A 14,751-nucleotide genomic window follows, 5' to 3' on the forward strand; every position below is an offset into this window, starting at 1 on the left:
TTCACGGCATCTGAAGCAGCAGGATGAGGTGCGGGTTAATAAGTTGTGCAAGTAGAACGAGGCAAAGAAAAGTTGCAGGTCCGTTTCATAACAACCCACTGTGTTTGTGCATCGTGGCGCCATGCCCCCCCACCCCCCCATATCAACAGAGAATCTAACACTAGTGCTGCTGCATGTTCGCTTATCTGGGAATGAACACAGCAGCTATTCCATGCAGAAATCCCTCTCAGGTCTTGTGATGAATATTTAGAGGTCACTGTTCACTGGCACTCAAGCTCAATCTTGGCTGGACTTTGAGTGATATTCGATTCAGCACAGCTGGGAGAAATGTTAGCGTTCTGATAATGTATTACATCATACTGGACAAAAGTCTAACAGACAAGGAGAAGAAAGAGAGGCGGGAGAGGAGGTCTGCAAGTTGAAAAAGCGATGAGGAGACCGAGCGGGGAGAAAGGCAGATGACAGGAGAGGTGAAAGGATGGGTGGATGAGGGAGGGGCAGGGTGCTGACAGTGTTTTGTAGGAGTTATGTAGATGTAATCCCTTCTGATGGGTAGGTCAAACTGCCTGCTGAATTCTGAGGCACCAGCCAGCCTTGGAAGCGCAAATGCTGGCACTCAGTACACATCGGAGCATGTACATCTAGCATGTCAAATGTGTGTGTCTGTGTTTGTGCTGGTCTTTGTGCGTGCGTGTCTACTATGCCCCTTGATGCAGTCTGGCAAAAGTTCCTGAAAGGGGGACTGAAGGGTAGATTTTCTCTTTCTTTAAGCGTCGAGGGCTGGCCTGCTGAGGAAAGAGAGATGGATCTTCTCCAAATGCCACCGTGGGCGCACTAATGCCTGCTTTGTTCGCCACGGTAATTCTATTATGGTAATGTCGGATGAATCCCAGCTTTCGTCTCCTCCTTGCTCCATCCCAGTTCCGAGTCGCCTGTCCTCCTCACACCAGCACCAATGAGCTTCCAGCACAAAAAAACAGGAGTTAAAGGGCCTCAAGAGTTCTAAGAAATCAGAAGCAAGGTCTTGCTGTAGATGTACATTGTAGTAAAATGTTCTTTACAGTGCATGATATTTGTCTGCATCCCAAACAGTTTCAATTCATCACAATAGTTTAGTGAGCTCACTTTTTTGTGTGTTTCTGATAGCAAATTAAATAATGATACACTAATGATGTTCGTCCTCGATATCTGAGATCTAAAAAACATTCACGGCACTACTTTGTTCATTAAGCCATTCTCTGGTCTGCTGTTGTGAGCGTCATCAGATCCAGGCTCAGTACGTATCCAGCATTGTTTTCTCCACTGGGACTGGCCTTTCTCTCTTCTGAGGAAAACTTCACCACTTTACCCAGCAGCCCCTAGAGCCCCTAATCCCTACAGCCTGGGAACAAGTCCAGCTTGCAGTCCCTTAAAATGTCTTGGGTTTGTGCATTATTAGATGCTATGAATTACACTAGGACCATATGGAAGGAAAACATAGCAACTGGCAAACAGGGCAGTGATAAATCTGAAATAATGAAACAGGGCTCTAAGTGAAACCAGGAGAGCTCTGCTGACCCACAATCAGGGAAACCCAATAGGCCTGCAAAACTGCTGGAGGCATGGCTGTGGGTGAAGCCCGGCTGGAGCTGCGAGTACCTCAGAATAACATGGAGCTCTTTGGATCTTTGGAAGATCTGCAATGTGTTCCAGTCCTGGTATGTCGGCGAAGGTGTTACCGAGAATGACGTTTTTTATTTTTTAACGGCAGTTTATCTTCCTCGACTTTGAGCTTTTCATGAAGAGTTATGATTATGTGCCTAAGTGATGGCAAGTTCGAGGTAGAGCTAACAAATGACGGGATGTTTGGCTTTGAACCAGCAATAATTTGTGTGCGAGAATGAAAGAGCCATGTGCATAGTGTGTGTCAGAGAGAAAGGGTAGAGTAGGGCAGAGAATGAATAGCTCTGTCACAGAGGGGCCAGCTAATAAAGTAGGCAGCTGAGGGAGGAGGGTAAAAAAAAAAAAGAATGTGTCTCGCCTTTCGCCCATTCGCTCTGGGTTGTCATCGAGGGTGAATTAGTTTTATGCCAAGTCGAATGCATCCAATAAAGCTCCATCCACTGGTCAGGTCCTTCCCACCGTAACACACACACCCGCCTGCCTGCCAGTGAAAATTGCATTGGCCATGGTTTAGTGGACGCACGCAGCTCAAGTTTCAGCCCTTTTGAAGTTTTTCTCGTCAATAAATTGCTAGATCAAGAAGATTAGTTAAGTGTATGTTGGCTTCTTTTCACAGCTGGGTGACCTTTGTGTGTGTCTGTGTGCATGTGTGTTGAGCAATCTGACCAAAAAAAAACCTAAGGCATTTAAATGCTATCGTTTTAAACTAATAGCATTGTTGCATTTTAGGTTTTCTCTGAGGTCACCAGCTATTTGTCTTCTTTTCTTTTTCTCTCCAGTATGAGAAAAAGGATTTTAGCTTAAAATGTATAGCACTTTAGAGTGTACTCTAAAGCTACTGTAGAAACCTGCTTATGCCATACTGAACAAATATGATGGATCACTGTAAAGGAGCCTCTTGTTTAGCCTTCATCTGACTGATATCAGTGTTCCACGTTGTCTCAGGCTAACATTTTGCCAGAGAACAGGAAGAAAAAAACTCCATCAGACTAAATGTTCCCTCCAGCCTCGCTCTTTTTCTTTCCCAGGCCTTTTTCTTTGCAAAGGGGAAGAAAAACGAGGTGTTTGGGCTGATAACCCCTCTCCATCACCCTGACACTGGCAAAAGAGCAGTGTAAAGTCGGGCCTCAGGATAGAGCTGCAGCACAGCAGTCACCCCTAGCTATGAGTCGGAGGAGGACAGAGATGGAGATCCTTTGGGGGGAGGGGGTTAACAGGCAAGGGGGGTTGGGGTTGATAAAGAGTCAGAGTGAATGATGGAGGTCTAACTGAACGGTGGAGTTATCTGTCTGGTCATATGCTTGACAGACGCTTTTCTTTCTCTTCCAATCATTCACTCTGTCATTTGATATCATTTTTTTTTTTGCTGCGGCGCCAACTTGTTATCAGGCCCATGGAGGCCAATAGGCTTGTGTACATGTGGGTTATCATAAATGTGCAATACTACATACCTACTGTATGACTCTACCAATCACAACAGATAAGATTAGGCTATATCCTGGAACACTCTGAATTGATTTGATCAGCTTTTCGCTTGGCATTGCTAAAGATACAGACACACAGTACATTCATACAAGTGTGAGGTATGCAGGTTCTCATGGGGAGCAGGGCAGGGACTGAAGAGGCACAGTAGTGCTGTGCAATATTGCAAACTTTAGTGTCAATCCAATATCAAGTACACACATGCTAGTATCACCTAAATGCCGATACTTTTAACCTATAAAGGCAGCCAGATTTTTATTTTTGCATTAATTAGTTAACGGGGGTTGACATTGTGGGTCAGCTCCTGTTATTTAGCTATATACAGCAATGGGCTATAAATAATAGAACAGGATAGAAACAAAGTATTGAGGTCATAGTGGTAGTATCAATATTCGATAGGATATCAATACTCTATATTTGGCTTGATCAGTCCACTTCTAGATAGCAGGCAACCTCCTGCAGAGACAAAAGAATGTGCTTCCAGATCTGCAAATGTGGAGGAAAAAACACCATCTTTCAGCATCCTAAATCACCACCCCCATCAGCAACAGAGTTGGAGAAGAAGGGGAAAGGAGGAAAGATGGAGTGAAGTGAGAGCTTTAATAGAATCCAGGCAGTCACATGATAGATAACAAATTTCACAATGGGGAATGAGGGAATACCGTAATGTGAAGCAGCCATAAGGAGGCCCGGAAAACGGCATGCAGCTGCACTGACCACTCCAGCCCCACTCTGCAGCATGCTCCGACTCTGCAGCTGCAGGACCTGGGGAGCGTCTTATGCAACAGCGTGTTGGAAGATTTCACTCTTTAAACTGTCGAGGCACAGATGTATGCCCCACAGTGTTCACTCTACCCAGCAATTATTTTTACTGTATGCTTCTGGTACTTGCTCCGAGCCCTGGTAACGCAGTGTATTGGTAACACATTTATAGCAACCCAAAGCCAGATAACAAAAAAACAAAGGGCGCATCATTTAGTGGCGCGCGCTGTCGTCAGCACAACTCCTGCCAGGACAGGTGAGCCCAGCCACCACAGCTCAACTGTGGGAATGTTGAGTTTACATAAGGGATTGAGCAAGGCTTCTGAACAGAAGGGGGCTCTTGTTGAAACGAGTTGTTATGATTTCACACTTGGCTTAACAATGCCAATAAAAATCACTTTTTACAGATGTCTTTCTGGTTGCTTGTTTTTAAGTGTCTACTGGACACACACTAGAAAAGGGGGAGAGGATGGGTGATCATAAATAAATATAAATGGATCATATTAAGTTATAACATTTCTAATCTCCAGGGTGCTCATACAAATAGAAAAATCAAATTAAGAAAAATAGACACACACAAGGCTTCCTCTATCTTGGTCCAAGTGTTCACAATCACATTTTCCAAAAAATGCGCTTCCAATCTGTTTTTTATGTACATTTTAATAAAAGAAAAGAGATGCGAGGGTTTCGACAGTATTAGCATCCATGCACTTCACAGCCGGTTGAGCTTGTTTGCAGATGTTGGCATGCAAACCCTTGGCCTCCCCTTGTGCTCATGTGGCGCACAACTGGCATGTCACAAGAGGAGTGGGGGGGGATAAAGCTCCCTTTTGCAATTAAAACAAGTCACCCCTTTTCCACTTCTCAATCAATGTGTGAGTCCTGTTGTAACTGCAGAGACTATTAATCAAAGCTAACATAAATAGGTTGTGAAGGGGAGGGGGGCAGTAATGGTCTTTCTGACTGCTTGCAGGGCTCCAAGAGCCAGATAAACAAAAGATAAGAAGGGGGAACCAGACAAACACAGCAGCAGCCCCAGACGTGACCACTTCTTCTGGGTACAGACCAAACTAATATGTCGTATCTGGACACTGCTCTTGCTTTTGCAGCTGTAATGCATCATGCCATTTAGAAAAAAAAACAAAAAAAAACAAATCCCTGTCGTGTCAAGACGGCGCTGACATACAAAGACTGATGTATTTTTGTGCGCTCGTATACCACCCCTCAACCCCTCCCACTCACCCAAACTCCAAGAACATGTTTTGGTAGAGGTAAACTAGTCAGCATGTGTGTGTGTTTTCGAAACCCACACCAGTGTGAAAAGACTGAGAGGTTTTGTTCCGAGGATTGAATAAATATTTAATATTTCAAAGCCAGACCACACCAAAAAAAAAAAAAGGATGGTGAAAGATCGCAATGAAACAGAAAACGCACGCAAAGTATAAATATGGGGAATAAAAATGTGTGCATTTGTTTAATTAGGGCCACATTTTCTTTAAGTCTTTGGTTTGGACGCATCAGCTGTCAGCTTCAAAGCTTTGGCATCTCAACCAACCACTTAGAGAACAAAAGAGTCTCTGCATGTTGTCATTGTGGAGCTGAGTTCGCTGCCCAGTTCTTGTGTTTGCAAAGACATTATTATTTCATTTGCAGGCCTGCACGCCTGTATATTTTCTTTCTTTCTTTCTGGGTTTCAAACTTTGCCGTCATTTATTTGCTGTTTGCTCATTGCAGTTTCTCACGTCATGAGCCATCGATGCTCTCGCGTGGTCCCACACACTCGCTTCTGCTCTTTTTTAGCTCCTCTCTTGATTCTCGAGCGCTTGTTTGTTATCATCTGCTGCTCTTCCAAACAGAAGGCCGCGATGTGACCTGTGTACAATCGGCGTGTACAGAAAGATGGAGGTCTGAGCCGCTCTGTGAGGAGCATATTACAGTGACTCGTTTAGCTGCATTTCATCCCTCGTCATTGTCAATTTTAAGCTCATTATGAGCGGTTGTAACGTTATAGATGTACAAAACCCAGATTTTAAGACCTCACCCGTGAATGTCCCCCACCGCCACCTATATTATTTCCAAATGTTAGTCGACAAAAGTGTGTGTTTGTGTGTTGCAATGCGTGTGCATTTGTGTGCACGTCTTTGCTTCTCTCTTGCGTTTGTGTGTCTGCTGCGGTTTGTCTGTCATAACTTGGGAATCGGGGGTCAGCACATGCTTTTAATCAGTCGATCTCTGTTCCTCTCTGCCTGTCTCGGTCCTTCCCTCTTTATTTTCTCTGTCTGCAGGGGAAGTTACTCACTGGCTCCACGCTGTGGAACGACTGGAGTTTATACAAAGCCAAGGAGCTTAATGTATCCTTATATACATTTATTTTATACTTTTCAGATCAATGTGGTAACAAGTGTCTAAAAAAGCATTGGTGAAGAATCCTTTAACCTCGTCACCTTTTTTCCAACCCAGTTAATTGCATTCTGGCTATAGACTGTATACAAAAGATGGCAACTGCCCTGTTTGCAATTTTACAGAAGCCTGTGGGAAAGATGACTGGAAATAATCTGGAAATATGACTAGTTTTGAGTCTTGTTAAATACCATTTTCTACAAAATTATTCTCCTTTGATTGAAAAAGGCAGATATGCTTTAGAGCGTCTCTGCATTGTGACTGACAAGTTTCTACCATTCCAGACTACCTTCTCGCTTTCAAAAGGTTAAGATGAAGATGATTGAAATGTGCAGCTGGCACCTTAATCATAAGACTTAACCAGGACCTGGGTGACAGGGTAGTAGCTACGTCCATCTCTTATCCACAGTCTAGATGAAGTCTCCAAATTTACCTTGGGATTGTTGAGACAGATTAAGACTAGTTTTATTTAGTGAAGTCATGAAGCAGTCAAAATTAGCTACTCCTCAGCAAGCTACATGAAGAACTATTGGTCCTTATTAATAACAATCTAAGTGATGATATCCTGTACAGTTAAATGGCAGTTGCAGAGGACATGTTTCCTAGGGATGATACTCACATGGATTCCTGTCAGTCAGATTTAAGATGGTTTCACTTCTAAAGGAGTAAAATGAAATTAATTGTTGTGCTGCCACAGCTTGTTTGCTTAACATAAAACTTTATTTGATCTTTAATTTACTTTGAAAATATGTTGGAAGCAGTGTTCAGACTTACAGCTGAGGTCGAAACCGAATGGAAAATCCCCTTCCAGTTTTTTTTGTTATAGTTATAAACTATATCATGTTATAACCTTTGTAAAGGAAACCAGTCATCGGAGATATAAAGTATTAGTTTAAAGTGTGTCTCTCACAAATTGTTATTTTTGTCTCCCTGTTTTTCTGTTCTTAGATGTCCTTTCTTACCTGTTTCTTTCTGTCCATTGTTGTGTACCCAGGTGAGAATAAGTGACAGTTGGAGTGACGGGCTCATTAGGGTTTCATTACATGGTTGCTTGGACAGAAGGAGGAGAAAAGCCCATGAGATGAGCTATAAAGTAAATAGAACTTGCTGGGTAACTGCTGCACATCCAGAGCATTTTCACTGATGGCCTCTGGGAGGAAAAGCACACCTGAGATACACACCTGGTTTTTGCCACAAAGGAGAGCGAGTTTAGAGTGAAAGCAGGGGTGGATTCATCACAATTAGCCCAGGAGGTAACCCCGAGGCAGTGCCTCATGCACAAGGCAGACAAACGCATTATCCAAGAGTATCGTAACAAGTTTAGACTTTTCGACACAGCTCCTCACCTGGAAGAAAACAGAGCAAACGGTGAAAGTCTGAGTAATGAGATTAAGACAAGAAACAAGTTGTGACACGAGTTCCTCACATTAGATGTTTTAGGCCGCTCCTCCTTGAAGTGTACCACACCTGTCCCGTCATTCGCCGACACAATTGCTGTGCTGTTGGATTTGAGTTCAACGGCAGGCAACAAACTCAAAGGTTTGTTTTCTTAGTGAGAAACTGAAGCATATCTCGAGCTGCAGTGATTAAGGCGTTCAGGAACCATTAAGCAGTTAAAGTAAGTGGTCAAATGGAAACCAGGTTGCTTGTCAATTTTGAAAGATTTAAGGATTGGGTAGCAACTTCCAGTTGAGTGAAAAGCTCGATCAGATAACATTTAAACAAATTAGATTTGTGGAATTCAAATAGAGTTTTAAGCTACTATCAAAGCTACTATTGAAATATTTCTCAATAGTCTAATGTTTGGGGTACAAATAGAGTTTAACGATCTGCAGCAAAGCGAAGCAAATCGAATCAGAAACTGGTGGTTCTGTGCTGCATCATAAGCTCCTTTAAGCATCATAAATACTTCAGCGAAGTAGTGATCATGTTATGAGTCAAAATACAAGTAATTTTCCACTAACAGGTTTCAGCACCTGTCCCAGGTTCCTTGCACATCTTTAATGGTTATACATTAGCCAGACAGAGCCTGCTGGGTCTTCTTGAAACAGGCTGCACCTATAGTGTTGTGTGTCAGTGAAATATGTCTTAATGAAGGAAAGGTGGCTTCACTGGGACTTACAGCTGCCGCAGGTATTCAAGAGTGCTCTGTTAAATGTGTGTATGATAAAAGGTTGTGATCAGGACAGTAGATTTGTGTAGAAGTTTCTTGTATACCGATCCACCACAACATTAAAACCACATGCATAATACTGTTTAGGTCTCCCACGTGGCCCTAAAACAGTTCTAGTCTGTTATACATTGCAAAAGTTCTCTGTGGGAGTGTGTCCAGTTGGCTGCAGGGTGGGACCTCCTTGGATTGAACTCATTCCAGCCAATCCCATTTGTATGGAGGCCCACAAGAATTTGGATCTAGGGAATTTCGAGGATGGGTCAGTGCTTTGGGAACTTCATTTGATTCTTCAGTGTTTGTAGCAAGGGAGGGGGTACTATCGTGGCTCAAGAGTTGGGAGTTTGCCTTGTAATCGGAAGGTTGCCAGTTCGAGCCCTGGCTCGGACAGTCTCGGTCGTTGTGTCCTTGGGCAAGACACTTCACCTACCGCTTACTGGTGTTGGCCAGAAGGGCCGATGGCGCGATATGGCGGCCTCGCTTCTGTCAGTCTGCCCCAGGGCAGCTGTGGCTACAACTGTAGCTTGCCTCCACCAGTGTGTGAATGGGTGGATGACTGGGTGTGTAAAGCGCTTTGGGGTCCCTAGGAGGGACTAGTAAAAGCGCTATACAAATACAGGCCATTTACCATTTACTACTATTACCCTGTCAAGGGATACTTCGTCGTTAAAGGTGCAGTAAGTAAAACAATTTTGGGATCTAATACAAAAATATGCTGAACTCATCAGTATAGTGTATAGTATTAGTGTATAATTATATCTTCCAAAAACTGATTTATTGTCATAAACTTAGATTTAATCTATTAAAAGTATAGTCACAATAACTTATCGTGCAAACCTCCCATCTCTGGACAGCTGACAACGAGCTGCTAAACAACAACAACAGCTGGTTATAAGCTAATGTTATACCAGCTAATGTTAAGCTAATTTTAGGCCTCCTCTAATAAACAGTTTGATTACATTCTCACATCACAAGAGATGAAAACAATGTTAGAGACACTTCAAAAAAATGTTTCTCTGATGGTAGCTAACAGCAGCTAATAGCAGCAAAAACAGAAAAGTTCAGATATCCTCAACAACTCACCTCAGTAGACTCCTCTCCCAAAGCTTTACAGCCACCTCCAGAGCAAACAGACATGGACACCCAGGTAAACAGCAGACTGACAGCTTGGTGGCCACCAAACTAGGCCTTTTATTATTGGCAGGAGTAAGAAAACAGAATTCAGTTGACTGGAATCTGAAATCTATTGACATCTAGTGGTGAGATTCACACACTTTACCTTTAAAAGTGTTCAGGTAGGGCGGTGGTACATGTGGTATATGTAAAAGTCACATCCATATAAATGTTCTCACATAAAGTGAGCCTAAAATCATTTGATATGATAATCTACTGTTATTTGTATATTTGAAATATTTTAGACTGAGTTGATAACCCTAGTAACTGCTTAGTGCAATGATCCAAACACAAAAATTATCTACTAATCCAATAATTATCCCAGCAGCTTGAGTGCTAGAGTATTAGCTTGTTTACTGAGCTGGCAGCCTTATGACAGGCTGTAAAGCGGTGAAAATGAAAGCGACTGGTTCAGACTGTTTGCTGAAAGAGTAGGTAGGGACAGTACAGCATGACAGGTGTGACTATAAAGTTGCATCACCATTGTTTTGCTCATTGCATTCACAGTTAGCACTAGTTTTTCTGCTGTCCATCATGCGTTAGTTAGGTAGCACTAAGACACGGCAGGAGCATGAAAAAGGATCCGTTTGTTTATTCATTTTTTATTGATTTCAATTTCTTCAGAGATTTTTTTTCTTTGTGAGTTTGTCTTACATTTAAGGTTCAGATATCAAATTAACAGACTTGAGCTTTCAATTCAATTCATGTGGTTTTTAGTGTTTACATTATACCAAGCTTTATTCAAACTCAAACCGGAGAGGAAGTGGGAACATGCACAAAGTCTAAACCTCTATTTAAAAATTTCATCCCTACTTTTCTCTCAAACGGTTTTGCCAGTGACTACATAACCACTCTGCATTGATCTTTCCTGTGTCCTCCTTCCTTTGCCTCTAGTTGTCTCGCATCCCCATCTTCAGATGTGACCTCCCACCCCTGCTGGCTCCGTTGCTGACATGCTGATGTCTGATGCGCAGCGCTCTGGATGTTGGTTAAGTCACGGTCATTTCCGTCTGTCCCTGTGGTGAGGCGAAAAGAGGAGCTGGATAGAGATGGAGGATGGATGCAGCCATTGTCTTGGCAGACTATAAACTATTTTTGACTTCAATTTTTCCTTGTTCTTGCACCATTTGGGAGACAAGCAGACGCCTCATCTCTTCCTGCTCTCTTCTCCTACCCATCACTCTCCTGTTCTTTATTTTTCTCTATCCACGGGTTGGCTTTGGTCACCCTGTCCACTGCCAGATGTGCGGAGGGAATAGGAACAAAAAGAGACTGGCACTTGGCAGCTCAAATGTACCAGTCTGGTTTTATTTGATGTTTTTCATTACGCTTTTCGGTGTCAGAGTGTAGAAAGTGGTCGGTTTATAAATTTCACATAGTGGCCATGCATCCGGTGACAGTCTCCTTTCTGAGAATAGTCGTGTCACTAACACGAAGTAAATCAAGAACAGACAGCAAAATCCAAACACATCAGGGAAGTTAAGCTGACATTCAAAACCCATGGCAGCCGCATCACTGGATATCATAGTTCTGTTTGGTGAAATGATGATTATCATAATTGTTCTGTGAACTGCAGCAGTATGGGGTTGTAATAGGCCCTCTGCCCTCAACAGGAACTACTGGGAATGGTGCACGAGCTTGCCAAAACCACAGAACGTACTACTCTGCCCTGTGGTTGACAATACAGGGAGAACATAGGAAAAGGCCGAATGAAATAAAGAATGAGGCACAATATAGGGTCCCATAAAGACTTTCACATGTACAGTGCCCTGTAAGTTTCAGGCACAGCAGCATGACTTGGCTGCGACTCAAGGCAATCAATAAATACCTTTCATGAGTAGATCTGACTCCACAGATCATAGCGCTGTTAGTCATGTGTGCCTCACTCCTCCAGACTTTTCTTCCCCGTCATTTGGCTGTTTCAGAGATAGCTTTGCTATAATGACTGTAAGTTATACTATGAAAAATCTGCCATCTTTTTTTTGTCTATGATGTAAAGAGAACATGAAATTGGGGTTGATTAGCTGTAAAATACAAGAAGCTTTGGGCCAATTTTGTTTGAGCCACTAGATTTACTTTGAAAAGAACAACTTCTAGAGCATTTTAACTAGACATAAGCATAAGTGTATAGGTCCACGATGGACAAAAATGTACAGGTCTTTTAGGAAATGTATTTAAAAAAGAAAAATGGATTAAAGTTGTGTTGAGATCCACTATCAACAGTCCCATCAACGGACAGAAGATTCTTAATCTGTTGTTTGTTTTTTGTTTGTTTTCTATATCAAGTTGTTGCATAAAACATTTCTGCACAATTCTGAGTATGCCTGAGTCTTTCTTGATAAAGTGAACCTTGGTATCACTTTAATGTGAAAATATCACTAGCAGTCAGATTGATTTCTTCTGTCTTCACAAATAAGTTACAATGATCCAACTAAATACACTTACTTGATTTCTTTCCAAAACTCTGATGAGAAAATTATACTTAATAGAGACATAAGAGTTTGCGGGTTAAACATGGAGCCATATTTTGAAATTATGAACAGTACCAGTGTCCATGTGTTGAAAATAATGTGAGAAAAATGCTCTGAAAAGGCAGTATTAGGCAAGATTCTAGGAGTTAGAAGGAGTTTGATAGTTCTGTCTTCGTTCTTTCAAAATCCCCTCCTCATATCCACTGTCCTCTCATACTCTGGCTGGCCCTTTTTCCAGAACTCTCTATTGGCACTCTGAACTGTCAAGGAATGATACTGCACAGTTCTGCCAGGCAGAGGTGAGGCGTAGGGTGACAGACTCACAAGTGAGCAAAACCTTCCTGCTCTTTGTCTGCACTTCTGGAATTTCTAAAGTGCTTCATGTCCAACTAGTGTGCAGGCTTTCTTCCTTGCACCCACATACCATCTTTCTTGATACTTTTAAAAATCTTTTTCATCAGGCTAACTGACAATCAGAGCAAGCTGGCCTTTCCAGGAAAGAGGGAAGAGAGTTTCTGAAACAGAGCCTTTCAGACAGAGTATGAAAAGATAATGGAAATGGATAATGCACGCTGCAGCAATGTACAGCGTGCATTATTTTTCAATTCAGTTTTATTCATATAGCACCAAATCACAACAACAGGCACCTTGTATGTGAGGAGCAGGATTTTGAATTCAATTCTGGATTTAACATTAAGCCAATGAAGGGAAGCCAAAACAGGAGAAATATGCTCTCTCTTTTTAGTCCCTGTCAGGACTCTTGCTGCAGCATTTTGGATTAGCTGAAGGCTTTTCAGCGAGTTTTTAGGACATTCTGATAATAATGAATTACAGTAGTCCAGCCTGGAAGTAATAAATGCATGAACTAGTTTTCCAGCGTCACTAAGAGACAGGATATTTCTAACTTTAGAGATGTTGCGCAAATGGAAGAAAGCAGTCTTACATATTTGTTTAATATGTGCGTTGAAGGACATGTCCTGGTCAAAAATGACTCCAAGGTTCCTCACAGCGTTACTGGAGGCCAAGGTAATGCCATCCAGGGTAAGAATCTGGTTAGATACCATATTTCTAAGCTTTTCAGGGCCGACCTCAGTTTTATCTGAATTAAGAAGCAGAAAGTTAGCGGCCATCCAGCTCTTTATGTCTTTAAGGCATTCCTGCAGTTTAACTAATTGGTGTGTGTTATCTGGCTTCATGGACAGATAGAGCTGGGTGTCATCTGCATAGCAGTGAAAATGTATGCTATGTCTTCTAATGATAGTGCCTAAGGGAAGCGTGTATAATGTAAGCAGAATTGGTCCTAGCACTGAACCCTGTGGAACTCCATAATTAACCTCAGTGTGTGAAGAGGACTCTCCATTTACATGTACAAATTGGAGTCTATTAGATAGATATGATACAAACCCCTGCAGCGCAGTACCTGTAATACCTACAGCATGTTCTAATCGCTCTAATAGGATATTATGGTCGACAGTATCGAATGCTGCACTGAGGTCTAGCAGGACAAGCACAGAGATGAGTCCACTGTCAGAGGCCATAAGAAGATCATTTGTAACCTTCACTAAAGCTGTTTCTGCGCTGTGATGAACTCTGAAACCTGACTGAAACTCTTCAAATAAACCATTCCTCTGCAGATGATCTGTTAGCTGTTTGACAACTACTCTTTCAAGGATTTTTGATATGAAAGGAAAGTTGGAGATTGGCCTATAATCAGCTAAGACTGCTGGGTCTAGAGGTGGCTTTTTGAGTAAAGGTTTAACTACAGCCAGCTTGAAGGCCTGTGGTACATAGCCCATTATTAGAGATAGGTTGATCATATTTAAGATCAAAGAATTAATTAATGGCAGGACTTCTTTGAGCAGTTTTGTAGGAATGGGGTCTAAAAGACACGTTGATGGTTTGGAGGAAGTAATTATTGAAGTTAACTCAAAAAGATCAATTGGAGAAAAAGAGTCTAACTTAACATCAATGGTACTAAGAGTAGCTGTAGATAATATTACATCTGTAGGATGATTATTGGTAATTTTTTCTCTAATGATAAAAATTTTATTTGTGAAGAAGTTCAGGAAGTCATTACTAGTTAACGTTAAAGGGATGGTTGGCTCAAAAGAGCTCTGACTTTTTGTCAGCCTGGCTACAGTGCTGAAGAGAAACCTGGGGTTGTTCCTATTTTCTTAAATGTGGAAGAAACCTCCAATCAGGCTCAGGGAAGGTTAGCCATCTTTTGTGGGTTGGGGGTGGAAGTGACATTAAAGACCATAAATCTATTTAATATCCAAATCAGGATTGCCAAAATAAAAGAGCACTCTTGAATCTGTGCATATGAAGGGTCATCTAAACAGTCAAAGCTAGCTTAGCCTCTGCTAGCACCCCTTCTTCCCCCATCTTACGCCAACTATTAGAAGCTGTTGTTAGTTTAGCCAGCTAAAGTGTATTGGATGTGTCAGCAGACCATACCCACTGTGCAAAGATTACACATCTATTTGACCAAAAAAAAAAGAATCATTAACCTGACTCTGTGAACAGCTTGGTTATTTTCAGATACTGGGGCTGATTCGCACATTCTCACCCGCCCACACAGTCACACACTGAGCAGGCATCATATGCTGGTAGAGTCTCACTTGGGCATGA

General features: G+C 42.1%; 1 long non-coding RNA gene across 1 annotated transcript; it reads left to right on the forward strand.

Moving 5' to 3' along the window:
• The first annotated feature begins 7,808 nt into the window (after positions 1–7,808).
• LOC113035173 (uncharacterized) lies at positions 7,809–11,961 on the forward strand. Its single transcript, XR_003274318.1, has 2 exons — positions 7,809–7,924; positions 10,544–11,961. It is a non-coding gene; the product is annotated as an uncharacterized LOC113035173 (long non-coding RNA).
• The last annotated feature ends 2,790 nt before the right edge of the window (positions 11,962–14,751 follow it).

Source organism: Astatotilapia calliptera, chromosome 13 (assembly GCF_900246225.1).
Source record: "Astatotilapia calliptera chromosome 13, fAstCal1.2, whole genome shotgun sequence".
NCBI lineage: Eukaryota > Metazoa > Chordata > Actinopteri > Cichliformes > Cichlidae > Astatotilapia > Astatotilapia calliptera.